General features: G+C 38.1%; 1 protein-coding gene and 1 pseudogene across 7 annotated transcripts in view; one reads left to right on the plus strand and one right to left on the minus strand.

Moving 5' to 3' along the window:
• TRIM44 (tripartite motif containing 44) overlaps window positions 1–22,768 on the plus strand; it is a 197,300-nt gene that overhangs the window by 20,326 nt on the left and 154,206 nt on the right. The gene's annotated exons all lie outside the window — the stretch shown is intronic.
• On the minus strand, window positions 606–1,525 carry LOC143644870 (KATNB1-like protein 1 pseudogene; annotated as a pseudogene).

Consider the following 22,768-nt stretch of genomic DNA (forward strand, 5'->3'; position numbering starts at 1 on the left):
ATTTTTAACAGATATTGGTATTACAACACATTGGTTTTTTAATAATGAAGGCATTTTGCAAACATAGTAAATCTCAGTGTGGACAAATAATGTTTAACACTGATTATTTGCTATGTTTTAATCTTGCAGTCTTTTCAGCATAAAATAGCTGCACACATTAAATGTTTTCTGATAAAATGCAATCTTACAGAATTAATGATGATTAGTCTTTGTGGTTCCGAGCAATAAGTCCTGTCTTATTTTTTTCACATAGTATAAATTATATTCATATGCAATATGCAGGATTGCATTAAGACCCAGTAGTTCTTAAACAATGTCAACAAATAATAATATAAATCCCAAATGCAGCAAAAGTGAACAATCTTCTTAGAGCACTTTCACCTCATTGAAGTTGGAGCTGCTCCTTTTGCATGTTTTCCACTTCAAATGTGGAGTAGATTGTTAAGAGTTTCATTAGTGGTTTCATTATGTGGCTTTTTAAAAGGAAAAAATGGTTTTGATTTCTTTTACAGTTCACAGTTCTCAGATGAGACTTTTTTTTTTTTGAAATTGTATAGTCCAGGGAAATCTTGAATAACCAAGCACTCTTTAGTAGATGAAACCTCTCAATGCAATTGTAATAAATAAGCTTCTAAATCCTTAAATGCAGAAGCCAGTAAATCCTGGAACCAAAGTAAGATGGTTTTCCTGTTCCCACAATCCACTTAATTGTTGTTTTAAAATCTGGTTATTTCTATCATTTATAATTTCTGTTTTGGATGCTAGTTCTGACCACCATCTTTTTATGACTGCTTGAAGCCAATTTAAACCAACTGTTACAGTCTTCAAATTTGCTTTCTAAGTGGTGACTTTACTAGAGGTACAAATCTCAGCAGCTAAGTGAGATGTATTGTTTTCCTTCTTGTAACTCCAATATCTTCTGTCCTCACTAAGTAGGCCACAAGTTCACTTATCCTTCTCTTCCTCCAGAAAGTTAAAGCTACATTCAATCTCAAATTCTGGCTGAACAGAACTTGTGCCATTGTTTCATGGTCCTGAGAAACCTCAGTAAAAAACCCACTGTATTTGGACGATGGGCTTTCTGTCTGTGGAGAACCAGAATCACTGGAGTTAACCAAATATGTTCTACCATCAAGGCATAATTTTTCAGGCACATGGCCGGTACAAGTCACTTCGTTTTCTTTATTTGCCGTGTCACAGCCCTAGCTTCTAGGGGACTGCTTTTTTTCTGTAACAAGGACTTGGAAAAGGATGATGAACTTTCTTTCTGCAATAAATCACCTTAGGTAGTTTGTCTGGGCTTTTCCAGCCTGTCCAACTGTTCGCTTTTTATAAGCAGCCAACTGTTTTGGAGATTTCTTTACCTCCTTCATGTTCTTATTAGTGAAATTAGAGATTCTTTTTCTAGGAAGATCAGTGGAATGATCCTGAATATTATTACAAAAGTTCCCTTTTTTAACATTGTGAATTTCAAATGCCATAATCTCTTAAATACTGGCGCCTCATGGTACCATGGCGCCTCAGTTCCGCTGATGGTGAACCATTCCCGGTGACCTAAAGTGTCCCTCTCTGAGTTTTTATATTATAGTTAGTCCAAATGAGTGAGGCATGATACTATTTATCATTATACTTTTTGATATACCTTCTCTGAGAGTAGAATATATACATAAATTATTTGTAATTCTTCTGCATGAGTGATTTGGTTATCTGTTTACTTACTCAATTGTTTGTTTATACCAATATGGACTTATAGACAGTAACTGTATACTTTGAGTTATAATACAGTACTGTTTTATTAATTTTGTTGCTCACATTGTTCCAGCTTGTGGTACTGGGAACTCTTTTATTTGGCTTTGGTGCCCTTTGATATAGTGCCATCATTGTGGGCTTTTTTTTTTTAGCTGTTAATTAAAGTACATGGTTTAATGGGGTCCACTGTGTAGTCTAGTTCCATGGATTCTTTTTTTTTTTATTTTTATTCTGTTACCATATAGACAATCTAGCATTTCCCCTTTTAATCATATTCATATATATATTTCAGGGTTGATAATTGTGTTCACAATGTTGTCTTACCATCACCACCATCTATTACCAAAACATTTCCATCATTCTAAATGGGAATGCTGTGTGTGTGTGTGTGTGTGTGTGTGTGTGTGTGTGTGTGTATAATTTTATTTTATTGTATTTTATTTTTTGCATGGGCAGGCACTGGGAATCGAACCCAGGTCTCTGGCATGGCAGGTGAGAGCTCTGCTTGCTGAGCCACCGTGGCCCGCCCAGAACACTATGTTGTAAGACTTTATTTCCATTCCCTATCCCTACCCCATCCTCTGATAACCTATAGTGTAGGTTCTGTGGCTGTGGTTATTCTCATGCTTTCAAATTGTGAGATCATACAGTATTTGTCCTTTTGTGTCTGCTTATTTCACTCAACATGATGTGTTCAAGTTTCGTCCATGTTGATTCATCTATCAGGACTTCATTCCTTTTTATGCCTGAATAATATTCCCTTGTGTGTGTGTGTGTGTGTGTGTGTGTGTGTGTGTGTGTGTGTGTGTGTGTATGCCACATTTTTTATCTATTCATCAGTTGATGGACACATGGGTTGCTTCCATCTTTTGGCAATTGTGAATAATGCTGCTATGATAATTAGTGTGCAAATATCTGTTCAAGGCCCTTCATTCAATTATTTTTTATATATACACAGTAGTGAGATTTCCAGGTCATATGGTAGGTTAATACTTAGCTTTTTGAGGAATTGTCCAACTGTCATCCACAGTGGCTGCACCATTTTACATTACCACTAGCAATGAATGAATGTTTCTCTTTCTGCACACACTCTCCAATACTTGTTATTTTCCATTTTTTTTGTATGCTGTGTGGTGGGGCACATTTCATTGTTTTCCATGTGACTACCCCATTATTGTAGCACCATTTGTTGAATTTTTGTTTGGTTGTTTTTTTGTTTATTTCCTTGTTTGTTTGTTTGGAAAGTGCATGGGACAGGAATTGAACCCAGGTCCTGCATGGCAGAAAATTCTACCACTGAACTATCCTTTCACCCCCGCACCAATGGGTTTGAAATGGTGTCTTATTGTGGTTGTGATTTGCTCTTCCCTAGTGGCTAATGATGTTGAGCACCTTTTCATGTGCTTTAGCGCCATTTGTACATCTTCTATGGAGAGATGTCTTTTTTTTTTGCATGGGCAGACACTGGAAAACGAACCTGGGTCTTCAGTGTGGCAGGCAAGAATTCTGCTACTGAGCCACCATTGCACCACCCCGGAGAGATGTCTTTTTAAGTCTTTGCCCATTTTAAAATTGATTGGTTTGTCCTTTTTGTTGTTAAATTGAAGGGCTTACATCTGCTGGATACTAAATCCTTTATCAGATATGTGGTTTCTAAATATTTTCTCCTATTGTGTAGGTTGTTTTTTTTTTTTTTGAGGGAAAATGTTTTTTTTCTTTATTCAAAAAGTTGTGCGTTTACAGGACCATCATGCATAAAATGCAGGATTCCCTTATATTATCCCACCACCAATATCTTGCTTTGCTGTGGAACATTTGTTATAATTGCTGATGGCACATTTTTATAATGGTCCTATTAACTAAAGTCTGTAGTTTAACTTAGGGTTAACTGTTTGTGTTGTGTAGTTCTATGGTTTTTTTTTTTTTTATTAATTAACGGAAAAAAAAGAAAAAAAGAATTAACCCAACATTTAGAAATCATACCATTCTACATATGCAATCAATAATTCTTAACATCATCACATAGATGCATGATCATTGTTTCTTAGTACATTTGCATCAGTTTAGAAGAACTAGCAACACAACAGAAAAAAATATAGAATGTTAATATAGAGAAAAAATAAAAGTAATAACAATAGTAAAAAAAAAAGACAAACTAATAACCAGAGAAAAACAAAAAAAACAAAAACAAACATACAAAAAAACCCAAAAACCTATAGCTCAGATGCAGGTTCATTCAGTGTTTTAACATGATTACTTTACAATTAGGTATTATTGTGCTGTCCATTTTTGAGTTTTTGTATCTAGTCCTGTTGCACAGTCTGTATCCCTTCAGCTCCAATTACCCATGATCTTACCCTGTTTCTAACTCCTGCTGAACTCTGTTACCATTGACATATTCCAAGTTTATTCTCGAATGTCGGTTCACATCAGTGGGACCATACAGTATTTGTCCTTTAGTTTTTGGCTAGACTCACTCAGCATAATGTTCTCTAGGTCCATCCATGTTATTGCATGCTTCATAAGTTTATCCTGTCTTAAAGCTGCATAATATTCCATCGTATGTATATACCACAGTTTGTTTAGCCACTCTTCTGTTGATGAACATTTTGGCTGTTTCCATCTCTTTGCAATTGTAAATAACGCTGCTATAAACATTGGTGTGCAAATGTCCGTTTGAGTTTTTGCCCTTAATTCCTTTGAGTAGATTCGCAGCAATGGTATTGCTGGGTCGTATGGCAATCCTATATTCAGCTTTTTGAGGAACCGCCAAACTGCCTTCCACAGTGGTTGCACCATTTGACTTTCCCACCAACAGTGGATAAGTGTGCCTCTTTCACCACATCCACTCCAGCACTTGTCATTTTCTGTTTTGTTGATAATGGCCATTCTGGTGGGTGTGAGACGGTATCTCATTGTGATTTTGATTTGCATTTCTCTAATGGCCAGGGACATTGAGCATCTCTTCATGTGCCTTTTGGCCATTTGTATTTCCTCTTCTGATAGGTGTCTGTTCAAGTCTTTTTCCCATTTTGTAACTGGGTTGGCTGTCTTTTTGTTGTTGAGTTGAACAATCTCTTTATAAATTCTGGATACTAGACCTTTATCTGATATGTCATTGCCAAATATTGTCTCCCATTGTGTAGGCTGTCTTTCTACTTTCTTGATGAAGTTCTTTGATGCACAAAAGTGTTTAATTTTGAGGAGCTCCCATTTATTTATTTCCTTCTTCAGTGCTCTTGCTTTAGGTTTAAGGTCCATAAAACCGCCTCCAATTGTAAGTTTCATAAGATATCTCCCAACATTTTCTTCTAACTGACACACAGCGTTCCCCAGTCTGGACTGGCTAGTCTGACTGCGAGACTCTGCTGCGGTGAGATCCACAAGCGGCGCGTGATTCCCCGAGCAGCGGCAGGGGTGGCGGCCGGAACTCCTCCCTCTCTCCTTCCCGGGCCAGCTGAGAGTCTCGGAGAGGCAAGTTTCCCAAGCTGTGGTGGCCGGTACCCTTCTTTTGCGGGCGGCTTCCTGGACCGGCCACGAGTCTCGGATTAGAGGGCTACCCAAGCCGCGGTGGCCCTCCACCGCGGGCGGCTTCCTGGTCCGGTGGTGCATTCCCCAGGCCGCGGCGGCCGGCGACCGACACCCCTTCCCCGCGGGCGGCTTCCTGGTCCGGTGGCGAATTCCCCAGGCCACAGTGGCCGGCGACCGACGCCCCTCCCCCGCGGGCGGCTTCCTGGTCTGGTGACGAATTCCCTGGGCCGCTGCGGCCAGCGACCAACGCCCCTCCCCTGTGGTCGGCTTCCTGGTCCGGTGGCGAGTTCCCCAGGCTGCGGAGGCCGGCGACCGACGCCTCTCCCCCGCAGGCGGCTTCCTGGTCCGGTGGCGAATTCCCCGGGCCGCTGCGGCCGGCAACCGATACCCCTCCAGGGAGAGGAGGGAATTTCCGACAGTGGCAGGGACTGGGTCCAACCAAACACCAATAGAAGAATTAATAAAGGAACCACAGGGTCCCCTCAAGCCGCGGCGGCTGTCGCCCCGGCCACGCGCTCCCCCCCGGACCAACTGAGAGAATTGGATCGGAAATCCCCAGGCCACGGAGAACGGTGACCGGGGGGAATCCCTTCCAATCACGTGAGACAAACGTGTGCCACGAGCGCCACCTACTGGGCAGGATAAGAAAAACAGAACCCAGAGATTTCACAGAAAAATCTTACAACCTTGTTGGGTCCGACACCCAGGGAAATCTGACTGAATGCCCAGACACCAGCAGAAGATAATGGTCCACGCTCAGAAGATTGAGAATATGGCCCAGTCAAAGGAACAAACCAATAGTTCAAATGAGATACAGGAGCTGAGACAACTAGTGCTGAATATACGAACAGAAATGGAAAACCTCTTCAAAAAAGAAATCGATAAATTGAGGGAGGACATGAAGAAGACATGGGCTGAACAAAAAGAAGAAATAGAAAAACTAAAAAAACAAATCACAGAACTTATGGAAGTGAAGGATAAAGTAGAAAAGATGGAAAAAACAATGGATACCTACAATGATAGATTTAAAGAGACAGAAGATAGAATTAGTGATTTGGAGGATGGAACATCTGAATTCCAAAAAGAAACAGAAACTATCGGGAAAAGAATGGAAAATTTTGAACAGGGTATCAGGGAACTCAAGGACAATATGAACCGCACAAATATACGTGTTGTGGGTGTCCCAGAAGGAGAAGAGAAGGGAAAAGGAGAAGAAAAACTAATGGAAGAAATTATCACTGAAAATTTCGCAACTCTTATGAAAGACCTAAAATTACAGATCCAAGAAGTGCAGCGCACCCCAAAGAGATTAGACCCAAATAGGCGTTCTCCAAGACACTTACTAGTTAGAATGTCAGAGGTCAAAGAGAAAGAGAGGATCTTGAAAGCAGCAAGAGAAAAACAATCTTTCACATACAAGGGAAACCCAATAAGACTATGTGTAGATTTCTCAGCAGAAACCATGGAAGCTAGAAGACAGTGGGATGATATATTTAAATTACTAAAAGAGAAAAACTGCCAACCAAGACTCCTATATCCAGCAAAATTGTCCTTCAAAAATGAAGGAGAAATTAAAACATTTATAGACAAAAAGTCACTGAGAGAATTTGTGACCAAGAGACCAGCTCTGCAAGAAATACTAAAGGGAGCACTAGAGTCAGATACAAAAAGACAGAAGAGAGAGGTATGGAGAAGAGTATAGAAAGAAGGAAAGTCAGATATGATATATATAATACAAAAGGCAAAATGTTAGAGGAAAATATTATCCAAACAGTAATAACACTAAATGTTAATGGACTGAATTCCCCAATCAAAAGACATAGATTGGCAGAATGGATTTAAAAACAGGATCCTTCTATATGCTGTCTACAGGAAACACATCTTAGACCCAAAGATAAACATAGGTTGAAAGTGAAAGGTTGGGAAAAGATATTTCATGCAAATAACAACCAGAAAAGAGCAGGAGTGGCTATACTAATATCCAACAAGTTAGACTTCAAATGTAAAACAGTTAAAAGAGACAAAAAAGGACACTATATACTAATAAAAGGAACAATTAAACAAGAAGACATAACAATCATAAATATTTATGCACCGAATCAGAATGCCCCAAAATACGTGAGGAATACACTGCAAACACTGAAAAGGGAAATATACTCATATACCATAATAGTTGGAGACTTCAATTCACCACTCTCATCAATGGACAGACCATCTAGACAGAGGATCAATAAAGAAATAGAGAATCTAAATATTGCTATAAATGAGCTAGACTTAACAGACATTTATAGGACATTACATCCCACAACAGCAGGATACACCTTTTTCTCAAGTGCTCATGTATCATTCTCAAAGATAGACCATATGCTGGGTCACAAAGCAAGTCTTAACAAATTTAAAATGATTGAAATTATACACAACACTTTCTCGGGTCATAAAAGAATGAAGTTGGAAATCAACAATAGGAGGAGTGCCAGAAAATTCACAAATACGTGGAGGCTCAACAGCACACTCTTAAACAACGAGTGGGTCAAAGAAAAAATTGCAAGAGAAATTAGCAAATACCTGGAGGCGAATGAAAATGAGAACACAACATATCAAAACTTATGGGACGCAGCAAAGGCAGTGCTTAGAGGGAAATTTATTGCCCTAAATGCCTATATCAGAAAAGAAGAAAAGGCAAAAATTGAGGAATTAACTGTCCACTTGGAAGAACTGGAGAAAGAACAGCAAACTAATCCCAAAGCAAGCAAAAGGAAAGAAATAACAAAGATTAGAGGAGAAATAAATGAAATTGAAAACATGAAAACAATAAAGAAAATCAGTAAGACCAGAAGTTGGTTCTATGAGAAAATCAATAAGATTGATGGGCCCTTAGCAAGATTGACAAAAAGAAGAAGAGAAAGGATGCCAATAAATAAGATCAGAAATGGAAGAGGAGACATAACTACTGACCTCACAGAAATAAAGGAGGTAATAACAGGATACTATGAACAACTTTACGCTAATAAATACAACAATTTAGATGAAATGGACGGGTTCCTGGAAAGACATGAACAACCAACTTTGACTCAAGAAGAAATAGATGACTTCAACAAACCAATCACAAGTAAAGAAATTGAATTAGTCATTCAAAGCTTCCTAAAAAGAAAAGTCCAGGACCAGACGGCTTCACATGTGAATTCTATCAAACATTCCAGAAAGAATTAGTACCAACCCTCCTCAAACTCCTCAAAAAAATTGAAGCAGAGGGAAAACTACCTAATTCATTCTATGAAGCCAACATCACCTTCAAACCAAAACCAGGCAAAGATATTACAAAAAAAGAAAACTACAGACCAATCTCTCTAATGAATATGGATGCAAAAATCCTCAATAAAATTCTAGCAAATCGTATCCAACAACACATTAAAAGAATTATACATCATGACCAAGTAGGATTCATCCCAGGTATGCAAGGATGGTTCAACATAAGAAAATCAATTAATGTAATACACCATATCAACAAATCAAAGCAGAAAAATCACATGATCATCTCAATTGATGCAGAGAAGGCATTTGACAAGATTCAACATCCTTTCCTGTTGAAAACACTTCAAAAGATAGGAATCCAAGGGAACTTCCTTAAAATGATAGAAGGAATATATGAAAAACCCACAGCTAATATCATCCTCAATGGGGAAAAATTGAAAACTTTCCCTCTAAGATCAGGAACAAGACAAGGATGTCCACTATCACCACTGTTATTCAACATTGTGTTGGAGGTTCTAGCCAGAGCAATTAGACAAGAAAAAGAAATACAAGGCATCAAAATTGGAAAGGAAGAAGTAAAACTATCACTGTTTGCAGACGATATGATACTATACGTCGAAAACCCGGGAAAATCCACAACAAAACTACTAGAGCTAATAAATGAGTACAGCAAAGTAGCAGGTTACAAGATCAACATTCAAAAATCTGTAGCATTTCTATACACTAGTAATGAACAAGCTGAGGGGGAAATCAAGAAACGAATCCCATTTACAATTGCAACTAAAAGAATAAAATACCTAGGAATAAATTTAACTAAAGAGACAAAAAACCTATATAAAGGAAACTGCAAAAACTGTTAAAAGAAATCACAGAAGACCTAAATAGATGGAAGGGCATACCGTGTTCATGGATTGGAAGACTAAATGTAGTTAAGATGTCAATCCTACCTAAATTGATTTACAGATTCAATGCAATACCAATCAAAATCCCAACAACTTATTTTTCAGAAATAGAAAAACCAATAAGCAAATTTATCTGGAAGGGCAGGGTGCCCCGAAGTGCTAACAACATCTTGAGGAAAAAAAACGAAGCTGGAGGTCTCGCACTGCCTGACTTTAAGGCATATTATGAAGCCACAGTGGTCAAAACAGCATGGTATTGGCATAAAGATAGATATATACACCAATGGAATCGAATAGAGTGCTCAGATATAGACCCTCTCATCTGTGGACATCTGATCTTTGATAAGGCAGTCAAGCCAAGTCACCTGCGACAGAACAGTCTCTTCAATAAATGGTGCCTAGAGAACTGGTTATCCATATGCAAAAGAATGAAAGAAGACCCGTGTCTCACACCCTATACAAAAGTTAACTCAAAATGGATCAAAGATCTAAACATTAGGTCTAAAACCATAAAACAGTTAGAGGAAAATGTAGGGAGATATCTTATGAAACTTACAATTGGAGGCGGTTTTATGGACCTTAAACCTAAAGCAAGAGCACTGAAGAAGGAAATAAATAAATGGGAGCTCCTCAAAATTAAACACTTTTGTGCATCAAAGAACTTCATCAAGAAAGTAGAAAGACAGCCTACACAATGGGAGACAATATTTGGCAATGACATATCAGATAAAGGTCTAGTATCCAGAATTTATAAAGAGATTGTTCATCTCAACAACAAAAAGACAGCCAACCCAGTTACAAAATGGGAAAAAGACTTGAACAGACACCTATCAGAAGAGGAAATACAAATGGCCAAAAGGCACATGAAGAGATGCTTAATGTCCCTGGCCATTAGAGAAATGCAAATCAAAACCACAATGAGATATCATCTCACACCCACCAGAATGGCCATTATCAACAAAACAGAAAATGACAAGTGCTGGAGAGGATGCGGAGAAAGAGGCACACTTATCCACTGTTGGTGGGAATGTCAAATGGTGCAACCACTGTGGAAGGCAGTTTGGCGGTTCCTCAAAAAGCTAAATATAGGATTGCCATACGACCCAGCAATACCATTGCTGGGAATCTACTCAAAGGACTTAAGGGCAAAGACAGAAACGGACATTTGCACACCAATGTTTATAGCAGCGTTATTTACAATTGCGAAGAGATGGAAACAGCCAAAATGTCCATCAACATCAAGTGGCTAAACAAACTGTGGTATATACATACGATGGAATATTATGCAGCTTTAAGACAGGATAAACTTATGAAGCATGCAATAACATGGATGGACCTAGAGAACATTATACTGAGTGAGTCTAGCCAAAAACTAAAAGACAAATACTGTATGGTCCCAATGATGTGAATCGACATTCGAGAATAAACTTGGAATATGTCATTGATAACAGTCCAGCAGGAATTAGAAACAGGGTAAGATAATGGGTAATTGGAGCCGAAGGGATACAGACTGTGCAACAGGACTAGATACAAAAACTCAAAAATGGACAGCACAATAATGCCTAATTGTAAATTAATCATGTTAAAACACTGAATTAAGCTGCATCCGAGCTATAGGTTTTTGTTTTGTTTTGTGTTTGCTATTATTACTTTTATTTTTTTCTCTATATTAACATTCTATATCTTTTTTGGTTGTGTTGCTAGTTCTTCTAAACCGATGCAAATGTACTAAGAAACGATGATCATGCATCTATGTGATGATGTTAAGAATTACTGATTGCATATGTAGAATGATATGATTTCTAAATGTTGGGTTAATTTCTTTTTTTCTGTTAATTAAAAAGAAAAAAAAAAGTTACCACCCACAACTGAGTGGGTCACATATCTATGGTAAGAATCAAAATGCTCCCAGCCAGCAATATTGAATGAGGATTAAAGGACATGGCTTTTGAGTTAGAAATAGGGTAAGATAATGGGTAATTGAAGCTGAAGGGATACAGACTGTGCAACAGGACTGGATACAAAAACTTAAAAATGGACAGCACCATACTACCTAATTGTAATGTAATTATGTTAAAACACTGAATGAAGCTGCATCTGAGCTATAGTTTTTTTTTTGTTTTTTTAGTGTATTTTTTGTATTTTTTATTTTTATTTTTTCTCTATATTATCATTTTATTTCTTTTTCTGTTGTCTTGCTATTTCTTTTTCTAAATCGATGCAAATGTACTAAGAAATGATGATCATACATCTATGTGATGATATTAAGAATTACTGATTGCATATGTAGAATGGAATGATTTCTAAATGTTGTGTTAGTTAATTTTTTTTTAATTAATAAAAAAAAAAGGACTTCTCAGTTAAGAAAAGCCTAGAAGTATCATATAGATGGGGTTGTGTTTTAGTTTGCTAGCTGCTGAAACACAAACCAGAAACAGAACAGCTTTCAAAACGGGGGATTTATTAAGTTGTAAGTTTATCGTTCTAGGGCCATGAAAAGGTCCCAATTAAGGCACCAACAAGAGGTTACCTTTACTCAGGAAAAGCTGATGAAGTTCAGGGTTTCTCTCTCAACTAGAAAAGCACATGGCAAACATGGCAGTGTCTTCTAGCTTTCTCTCCAGTCTTCTTGTTTCAGGAAGCTCCCCTAGGGGTGCATGCCTCTTCATCTCCAAGAGTCTCTGGCTGTGTGGGCTCTCGTGGTTTCATGGCTCTCTGGTGGTTCTATTTAAAAGAATCCTCTTTTAAAGGATTCCAGTAAAATAATCAAGACCTACCTGGAATGGATGGAGTCACATTTCCCTCTAACCAGAGGTTATTACTCATAATTGGGCAAGTCACATCTCTGTGGAGATAATCTAATCAAAATATTCCAACCTACATTATTGAATAGGGATTAAAAGAAAAGGTTGATCCCACAAGATTGGGTCAGGATTAAAATATGGCTTTTCCAGGACACATAATCCTTTCAGACCAGCACAGGGTGGCTTCCTAGACCATGCTCAGAGTATGAGCAGTGAAAAAAGAAATAGGTAAATGGGACATCCTCAAAATTAAACTTTTGTGCATCAGAGGATTTTGTTAGGAAAATAAAAAGGCAGTCTACACAATGGGAAACAATATTTGGAAACCACATATCAGATAAGGGTTTACTATCCAGAATATACAGAGAGATTATACAACACAACAACAAAAGTAATAACCCCATTAAAAAATAGCTAAAAAGCATATGAAAAGATGCTCAGCCTCACTGGCTATTAGGGAAATGCAAATGAAAACCACAATGAGATGTCACACCTACAAGAATCGCCATTATAAAAAAACAAGCTACAAGTGCTGGAGTGGATGTGGAGAAGGTGACATACTCATTCACTGTTGGTGGGAATGTTGAATAGTGTAACTGCTCTGGAAAATAGTTGGTGGTTCCTTAATGTGCTGGCTTGAAAGGAAGTATGCCCCCTAGAAAAGCCATGTTTTAATCAAAATATCATTTCGTAAAGGTAGAACAATCTCTATTCAATACTGTATGTTTGAAACTGTAGTCAGATCATCTCCCTGGCTGATGGGATTTAGTCAAGAGTGGTTGTTAAACTGGATTAGGAGATGACATGTCTCCACCCATTTGTGTGGATCTTGATTGGCTTATTGGAGTCCTATAAAAGAGGAAATATTTTGGAGAATGAGGGATTCAGAGAGAGCAGCACCACGAAGCAGAGTCCACAAGCCAGTGACCTTTGGAGATGAAAAAGGAAAACACCTCCCGGGGAGCTTCATGAAACAGGAAGCCAGGAGAAGAAGCTGGCAGATGATGCCATGTTCGCTACGTGCCCTTCCAGCCGAAAGAGAAGCCCTGACTGTGTTCGCCACGTGCCTTCTCACTTGAGAGAGAAACCCTGAACTTCATCGGCCTTCTTGAACCAAGGTATCTTTCCCTGGTTGGATGCCTTAAATTGGACATTTCTATAGACTTGTCTAATTGGGACGTCTCCTCAGCCTTGGAACTAAAAACTAGCAACTCATTAAATTACCCCTTTTAAAAGCCATTCTGGGTGGGCCACAGTGGCTCAGCACGTAAGAATGCTTGCCTGCCATGCCCAAGGACCCGGGTTCGATTCCCGGTACCTGCCCATGTTAAAAAAAAAAAAAAAGAAGGCCATTCCGTTTCTGGTATATTGCATTCCGGCAGCTAGCAAACTAGAATACTTAGGAAGCTAAGTATAGAATTGCCATATGATCCAGGAATCCCATAACTACGTATATACTTGGAGGAACTGAAGGCAAGGGCATGAATGGACATTTGCACACTGATGTTTATAGTGGCATTATTCATGATTGCCAAGAGATGGCAACAGCCAAAATGTCCATCATGCATGAGTGGCTAAACAAACTGTGGAATATACATACAATGGAATATTACATAGCTGTAAGACACAATAAAGTCATGACACATGCAGCAACATGGATGAATCTTGAAACATTAAGCTGAGTGAAATTAGCCACAAACAAAAGGACATGTATAGTCTTACTAATGTGAACTAACATTAATGAGCAAATTTTGACAGCTAAAGTTGAGAATGCAGGTTATCAGGAGATAGAAAGAGGGCAGAGATTGAGCATTTGATGCTGAGGAAGTACAGAGTAGTCAACAGGATTGATTGTAAAGATCCAGAAATGAACAGCGCAATACTGTCTGATGGTAGCACAATATTGTAAGTACACTGAACAAAGCTGAGTGTGAGTGGTTGAGGGAGGAGGGTTGGTCCTATGTGAAACCAGAAGGAAAGATAGAGGATGAAGACTGGGACAGTATAACTTAGCAAAACCTAGAGTGGACAATGATGATTAAATGTACAAATATAAGAATGTATTTGCATGAGGGAGAAAAAATGAATGTCAACATTTCAAGGCATTGAAAATGGGATGGTATACAATCAGTGCAAACTAGGATCTACAGTTCACAGAACATTGTAATATGCATCCTTTGAATGTAACAAAGGCAGTATGCCAAGGCTAAATGTCAGTAAGTGGGATATATGGGGGAGAGATATGGGATTCTTTGCAGAAGAAATGGAAATGTCCTCATATAAATTATAGTGTTGAAGGCATGGCTGTGTGATTATACTGGGAACCATAGTTTTTTACTTAGGTTGGATTTTGTGGTATCTGAATAATACTGTTTAAAAATGAAAAGAGAGATACAAGTGCTGGAGAAAATGTGAAGAGGGAGATCTGTCTATTCACAGTTGGTAGGGAAGTGGAGTGGTACAGCCTCTCTGGAGGGCAGTGTGGTGGCTCCACAGGAGTGTAGGCTTGGGTCTCTATCATTCTGCTACCCTGTAACTTGGTATTATTAGAGGAACTGAGAGCAGGGGCATGAATGGACATTTGTGCACTGTGTTTATGGCAGCAGTGTTTGCGATTTGAAATCAATGGAGGTGGCCTAAGGGCATTGAGGAATAGAAAGCGAACTGTGATGTATACATACACTGGAATATTGAGCAGCAGCAAGAAGGAATGAAGTTGTGAGGTGTACAGTAGGTGAATGAATCTTGAAGATGGTATATTGAGTGAAATAAGCCAGAAATGAAAAGACACATGACACCTCACTTGTATAGACTAACTATAATGTGAAAACTCTGAGAATTGAATTTGATAGTATAGGGTATTAGGAAAATGCCTATTGTAAAGGTTCCTAGATTGTAGGTTCTTACAGCAGTCACATCTATTCTGGATTGGTAACTATTATTTCTAAATTCTGAGATGCTGAGCTCATTTTGTAGAGGTCTGCAGCATTGAAAGTCAGATTACCCCATATAGCAATTGTTAAAAAATACTGAAAAAGTGATCAGACTTCACTTAGAGATGTGAATGAAGTTGATCTGGTTAGGACTTAAGTAAGCCAGACTAAAGGGTAAAGGATGATATTGACTGTATAATAAAAATTTCAACTTCTGTTTGAGACCAAGGAAAGAAATATTTGGTGCAAAATTTATATTTTTAGTGGCATACTGTCTAATTTAATTTGTATGGTCAGCTTATTCGAACACCATAATTACATGGAATCTTGAATAGGAAGTGAAGTCTTGTTGGTTTGTCCTGGTTAGTGTGATGCCCCAGTACATCCCAGAGTAATCTGAGCAGAAGACTGAAAAATATTTGTAAAATCCCCCTGAGGGACTGGGGGAAAAGGCAGAAATATTAAACTTCCCCATCTGGAGAAGACCTCATATTCTCAAGAATTTTTGGGGTCTGCCAGTTTGATGGGCTGGGCCTTGAATCTTCAGGCTTGCCATTTTGAAACTTACTCCTGCAAAGGAGAAGCTAAGGGAACATGTGATTATGCCTAAAAGTCATCCCAGAGAACTTCTTCTGTGGCTCAGTTGTGGCCTCTCTCTTTAAACCAACTCCACAGGTGAACTCACTGCCCTCTCCCATATGTGGGACATGACTCCAAGAGTTGTAAATCTCCCTGGCACCCTGCATCCTGATTCCTGGGAATGAGCCCAGCCATGGCATCATGGGCTTGAGAAAGCCTTCTGTGCAAGTTTGAAAATGTTTATGTACCCTAGAAAAGCCATATTTTAATCCTAATCCCATTTTGCAAAGGCAGCCATTTCTTCTAATCCCTGTTTAGTAATGTATGTTGGAAATTTTAATTAGATTATCTCCATGGAGATGTGACTCACTCAAGAGTGGATGTTAAATTGGATTAGATGGAATGTGGCTCCATCCGTTACAGGTGGGTCTTGATTACTGGAGTCCTATAAAAGAGGAAACATTTTGGAGAAAGCTGGAGATTCAGAGAGAGCAGAGAAAAACGACATAGCCACAAGAAGCAGAGAGTCTACCAGCCAGCGACCTTTGGAAATGAAGAAGGAAAATGCCTCCCAGGGAGCTTCATGAAACAGGAATCCAAGAGAGAAAGCTAACAGATGACCCTGTGTTCACCACATGTCTTTCCAGATGAGAGAGAAATCCTTACTGTGTTTGCCATGTACCTTCTCACTTGAGAGAGAAACCCTGAACTTCATCAGCCTTCTTGAATCAAGGTATCTTTCCCAATGCCTTAGATTGGACATTTCTATAGACTTGTTTTAATTGGGACATTTTCTCTGCCTTAGAATGTAAACTAGCAATGTAATAAATTCCCCTTTTTAAAAGCCATTCTGTTCCTGGTATATTGCATTCTGGCAGCTAGCAAACTAGAATACCTTCTTGCCCAAAAGGGGAAACAGAAATGAAACAAAGTTTCAGTAGCTGAGAGATTTCAGATAGTGTCAAGAGGTCCTTTTGGAGGTTATTCTTATGCACTATATGGATAACCTTTTTCAGCTTTTGGTATTATTGGAGTAGTTATAAGGAAATACCCGAAGCTGAACTGTAATCCAGTAACCTTGATTCTTGAAGAAAATTGTATAACTATATAGCTTTCAAAGTGTGACTGTGTGATTGTGAAAACCTTGTGATTGACATTCCCTTTATCCAATGTATGAACTGATGAGTAAGAAAATAAAGACAAAAAATAAATAAATAATAGAAGGGAATGTGGGGATGGGATGTTTTGGGTGTTCTTTTCATTTATTTTTATTTTTGAAGTAATGAAAATGTTCAAAAATCTATTGTTTTATTGAATGTACAACTATATGATGATACTGTTGACCATTGGTTTTACAGTTTGAATCATTATATGGTATGTGAGTATATGCATGTATCAATAAGATTGCATTTTTTAAAAAAAAGGAAAGGAAAAAAAAAGCCCAGGACCAAATGGCTTCACAGGTGAATTCTACTAATCATTCTAAGAAGAATTAATACCAGTCATGCTCAGACTCTTCCAAAATATTGAACAGGAGGGAGCATTACCTAACTTATTCTATGAATTCAACATTACTCTAATACCAAAGCCAGGTAAAGAATCTACAAGAAAAGAAATTACAGACCAGTCTTTCTTATGAATATAGGTGCCAAAGTCTTCTATATTCAGTATTTGTGTATTGAATCTAACAATACATCAAAAGAATTACATGCCATGATTAATAAGTGTCTTTTATCCCAGGCATGCTAGGGTAGTTCAGCACAAGACATATTGTAACACACCACATTAACAAACTGAAGGGAACATCACATGATCATCTTGATTGATGCAGAAAAGGCATTTGGCAAGATTTAGCATCGTTTCTTGAGAAAAACGTTTAGAAAGATAGGAATCGAAAGAAACTTCTTTAACATGATGAAGGCCGTATATGAAAAATCCATAACTAACATTGTACTCAATGGTGTAAGACTTAAAGCTTTTCCCCTAAGATCTGAATAAGAGATGGATGTTCACTATCACCATTGTTATTCAACATTATGATAGGAGTTTTAGCTAGAGCAGTTATGGAAGAAAAAGAAATAAAAGACATGCACATCAGAAAAGAAGAAGTAAAACCTTCAGTATTTGCAGATGACATGATCCTATAAATAGAAATTCCCAAGAAATCTATAATATACTGGAACAAATAAACAAGTTCAGCAAACTGATGGGATTAACATGAAAAAATCAGTAATGTTTCTATATTCTAGTAATGAACAATCTGAGGCAGAAATCAAGAATACAATTCCATGTACAGTAGCTACTCAAAGAATCAAATATCTAGGAATAAATTTATCCAAGTATATGAAGCTCCTGTACACAGGAAACTATAGAACATTGTTTGAAGAAATCAGTGAAGAACTAAATAAATGGAAGGACAATCTCTGTTCATGGGTTAGAATACTAAATATCATTAAGACGTCAATTCTACCAAAATTGATTTACATATTCAATACAATCCCAATCAAAATACAACAGCTTAGTTTGCAATTGGAAAAGGTAGTTTTCAAATTTATTTGAAACTAAATGGCCCTGAATAGCTAAAAACATCTTGAAAAAGAAGAATAAGATTGGAGGACTCACATTTCCTTACTTTAAAGAATATTACAAAGCTACAGTGGTCAAAATAGCATCGTACTGGTGTAAAGATAAATACACTGACCAATGAAATCGAATTGAGAGTGCAGAAATAGATCCATGCCTCTATGGCCAATTGATATTAAGAATATGTTTGTGAATTTTCCAGTTTTCTGCCTTGTTACTGATTTCCACTTTCATTCCAGTATGGGTAGAGAAAGTGGTTTGTATAATTTAAATCTTTTTAAATTTATTGAGCCCTATTTTGTGACCCAGTATGTGCTCTATCCTGGAGAGTGGTCCATGAGCCCTTGAGAAAAATGTATGGCCTACTGATTTGGGGCACAATGTTTTGTATTTGTCTATTAAATCTAGTTCATTTGTCATGTTATTCAGTGTTTCCATTCCTAAAACATCCTCTGTCTAGATGTTCTATCTAATGATTAGAGTGGTGTATTGAAGTCTCAAACTAATATTGTAGAGACATCTATTTCTTCCTTCAGGTCCGCCAGTTTTGCTTCAAGTATTTTGGGGCACCTTGATTAGATACAAAAATATTCATGATTGTTATTTCTTCTTGGTGGAGTACCCCTTTTGTTGATATATAGTGACCTTCTTGGTCCCTTATAGTAGTTTTACATTTAACGTCTATTTTGTCTGATACTAATTGTGCCAGTTTGGAAGGGTGTGTGTACCCTAGAAAAACCATGTTTTAATCCTAATCCCATTTTGTAAAGGCAACCATTTCTTCTATTCTCTATTCAGTACTGTATGTTTGAAACTTTAATTAGATTATATCCCTGAAGATGTGACTTAATCAAGAATGGTTGTTAAACTGGATTAGGTGGAGACTTGTCTCCCTCCATTCCAGGTGGGTCTTGATTACTTTACTGGAATCCTATAAAAGAAGAAACATTTTGGAGAAAGAGGAGATTCTTAAAGAGCATAGAATGACATAGCTACAAGAAGCAGAGAGTCCACCAGCCAGTGACCTTTGGAAATGAAGAAGGAAAATGCCTCCCAGGGAGCTTCATGAAACAGGAATCCAAGAGAGAAAGCTAACAGATGACCCTGTTTTTGCTATGTGCCTTTCCATATGAGAGAGAAACCCTGACTTTGTTTGCCATGTGCTTTCTCACTTGAGAGAGAAACCCTGAACTTCATCAGCTTTCTTGAACCAAGCTATCTTTCCCTGGATGCCTTAGATTGGACAGTTCTATAGACTTGTTGTAATTGGGACATTTTCTCCGCCTTAGAACTGTAAACTAGCAGCTTATTAAATTCCCCTTTTTAAAAGCCATTCTGTTTCTGGTATATTGCATTCTGGCAGCTAGCAAACTAAAACACTAATATAGCTACCCCAGCTCTTTTTTGGTTACTAGTTGCATGGAATGCCTTTTTCCCATCTTTCACTTTTAATCTATTTGTGTCTTTTGGTCTACGATGAGTCCTTTGTAGACACCACATAGATAGGTCATATTTTTAAATCCATTTTGCGAATCTGTGTCTTTTGATTGGGGAGTTTAATCCTTAACCTTCAGTATTACTGTAAAGACTGTCCTTACTTCAGCCATTTTATCTTTTGGCTTTTGTATGTCATATCATATTCTCATTTGTCTTTTTATGTTTTAGTTATCTGTTCTAGTTTGCAAGCTGCTGGGTTGCGATGCAACAGAAACAGAGTGGCTTTTAAAAAGGGGGAATTTGTTAAGTTGCAAATTTATGATTCTAAGCCCATGAAAATGTCCAAATTAAGGCACCAACAAGGGATGCCTCAACTCAAGAAAGGCCGATGAAGTTCAGGGTTTCTCTCTCAACTGTAAAGGTACATGGTGAACATGGCGATGTCTGCTAGACTTCTCTCCAGGCTTCTTGTTTCATGAAGCTCCCCTAGGGGTGTTTTCTTCTTCATCTTTAAAGGTCACTGGCTGTGTGGGTTCTGGTGGCTCTTTTCAAAATAGTTCCCTCTTGAAGGGCTCCACTAGCAACCCCACCTTGAATGGGTGGAGACACATCTCCATGCAAACCATCTAATCAGAAATTACCGCCCACAGTCAGATGGGTCATATCTTCATGGGAACGATCAAAAAGCTCCCACCCAGCAATAGTGAATGAGAATTAAAGAACTTGGCTTTTCTGGGGTTCACAACAAATTCCAACTGACACATTACCTTTACTGATAATCTGCATTTCTACAGTCTTCTTCAAGCCTCTCTCTCCTGTCTTCTCGTTTCAACCTGCAGAACTCCCTTTAGTTTTGTTGTAGGGAAGATCTCTTGTTCACAGACTTTCTCAGTTTCTGTTTAACTTGAATATTTTAAACTCTCCCTCATTTTGAAGGAGTGTTTTGCCAGAGAAAGAGTTCTTGGCTGGGAGTTTTTCTCTTTCAGAACTTTAGATATATCACCTACCTTTTCACCTCCATGGTTTCTGATGAGAAATTGTTGACTTAATTTTATGGAGCATCCTTTTTATGTGGTGAATCACTTTTCTTGCTGCTTTCAGTATTCTGTCTTTAACTTTGACATTTAACATTTTGATTAGTCTTGGAGTAGTCTATTAGGACTTATTCTATTTGAAGTGCATTGTGCTTCTTGACATGTATATTTAAGTCCTTCTTAAGAGTTGAAATTTTCAGCCATTGTTTCCTCAAAAAAATTTTTTGTCTTTTCCCTTCTCTTTTCCTTTGGGGATACCCATGATGTGTATGTTTGTTTGTTTTGTGCTGTTATTAAATTTCCTGAGACTCTGATAAATTTTTTTCATTCTTTTTCTTTGTTCTGCCTGTTCAATTTCAGATGTCCTATCTTCTGCTTTACTGATCCTTTCTCCTGCTTGTTCAGATCTGCTGTTTTATGCCTCCAGCGTTTAATCTCTTCTGTTGTGCCCTTCATTCCCTTAAGTTCTGTTATTTTTCTTTGCATGTTTTCAAATTCTTCTCCATGTTCACCTAGTGTCTTCTTAATATCCCTTATCTCTAGTCATGTTTTCCTTCGTTTCCTTGAATTGATTTAGATTTATTCAACGTCTTTGAGTAGTTGTTGCAAATTCTGTGTCTCTTCTGACTTTTTTATTTGTTCCTTTGACTGGGCCACATTTTCCTGTTTCTTAGTATGATTTGTAATTTGCTGAGCGTCTGATTATATTGATGAGTTTGCTCTGATAGTCATTTTCTCTTTCTTATCTGGGGTTTTAATACTGATTGTTTTTATGTTAGTTGTCTTTTTTGACACCAGGTTTAACTTATTCTAGATCTTTAGAAATGCCTGTATTTAAATTATCAAAACTGGGCCATGGGCCCACCAGGGGGATGCAGACCAGTTCAAAGGGCACTGAGGCGAGACTCAGGAAAGATGCCCTGCCTGTGCATTTTTCATATCCGTTATTATGGTCTTCAACTCCAGTAGTTCTGTTTGGTTCCTTTTTAAAAATTTTTCTCTTTGTTTAGACTCTGATATTGTTCATTCATTGTTTTCCTGATAGCCTGTAGTTCTTTCTCTGTTCTTTTCTTCATCTCTTTAATGATTTTTAAGATAATTTTTTAAAGGTTTTGTGTCATATGTCCACATTCCCATCTTCCTCATTGTTGTTTTCTGTATTTTTATCTTCTTTCTTTAGGTGGACCATCATTTCCTATTTCTAGTTTTGTACTTTTTTTGCATTTTAATATCTCAAAATATTAACTCTGGGAATTACTCCCTGAAATGTCTGTTTCTTGCTTTTGTAAGCAGCTGATGATAAGACAGATTTTCTTGACCTTCAGCCTCCTGTCAGGGAGGTGTGCCTAAGACGAATACAATGTGTAAGGTTCTCCCTCTCTTACTGGGCCTCTGTTGTGTCCTGAGTTTTAGCTTGTTAGTTGTTTTGGAGTTCCCCTGTTTTTCAGGAATTTGTCTCCTCTGTTTCCTAGGGGACAAACCTCCCTCTCCTGGGTTTCTGAGGCCCTCGGGCAGGGCTACCAGACCATCTGCTTCTGTAGTTTTTATGCTTCTTTCATTGTCTCATGTTCCTTTTGCTTGGAGGGCAAATTCTGGGAGGAGGTTTACCCCTTTGCCAATTCAGTCTTTCTCAGTAAAAACAGGTCCTGCAATCCACAAAGAAGGTGCTGAATAGCTCCAAGGTACCTGTGGAAGAGGTCAGGAAGGGTGACAAAACTTCTCCAATGGATTCCCAAAGCTGAGCTTTTCTGGCCTGCCAGGAAAATACAAACCTTCAGGTAACCATTCCCTATAGCTTTCAGGAAGTGCTTCATCTTATTTTTCTACCATCTCCACCCCTGTCTCAGAATGGTTGAAATAATGACTGCTGTCATCTTTGTCTGGGTTGGATTGAAACAGTAGCTGCCTTCAGAGCCAAGACCTAGTAATCTGAATTCCCTAAGCAAAGCTGCGGTCAGAGTTTG

Source organism: Tamandua tetradactyla, chromosome 8 (genome assembly GCF_023851605.1).
Source record: "Tamandua tetradactyla isolate mTamTet1 chromosome 8, mTamTet1.pri, whole genome shotgun sequence".
NCBI lineage: Eukaryota > Metazoa > Chordata > Mammalia > Pilosa > Myrmecophagidae > Tamandua > Tamandua tetradactyla.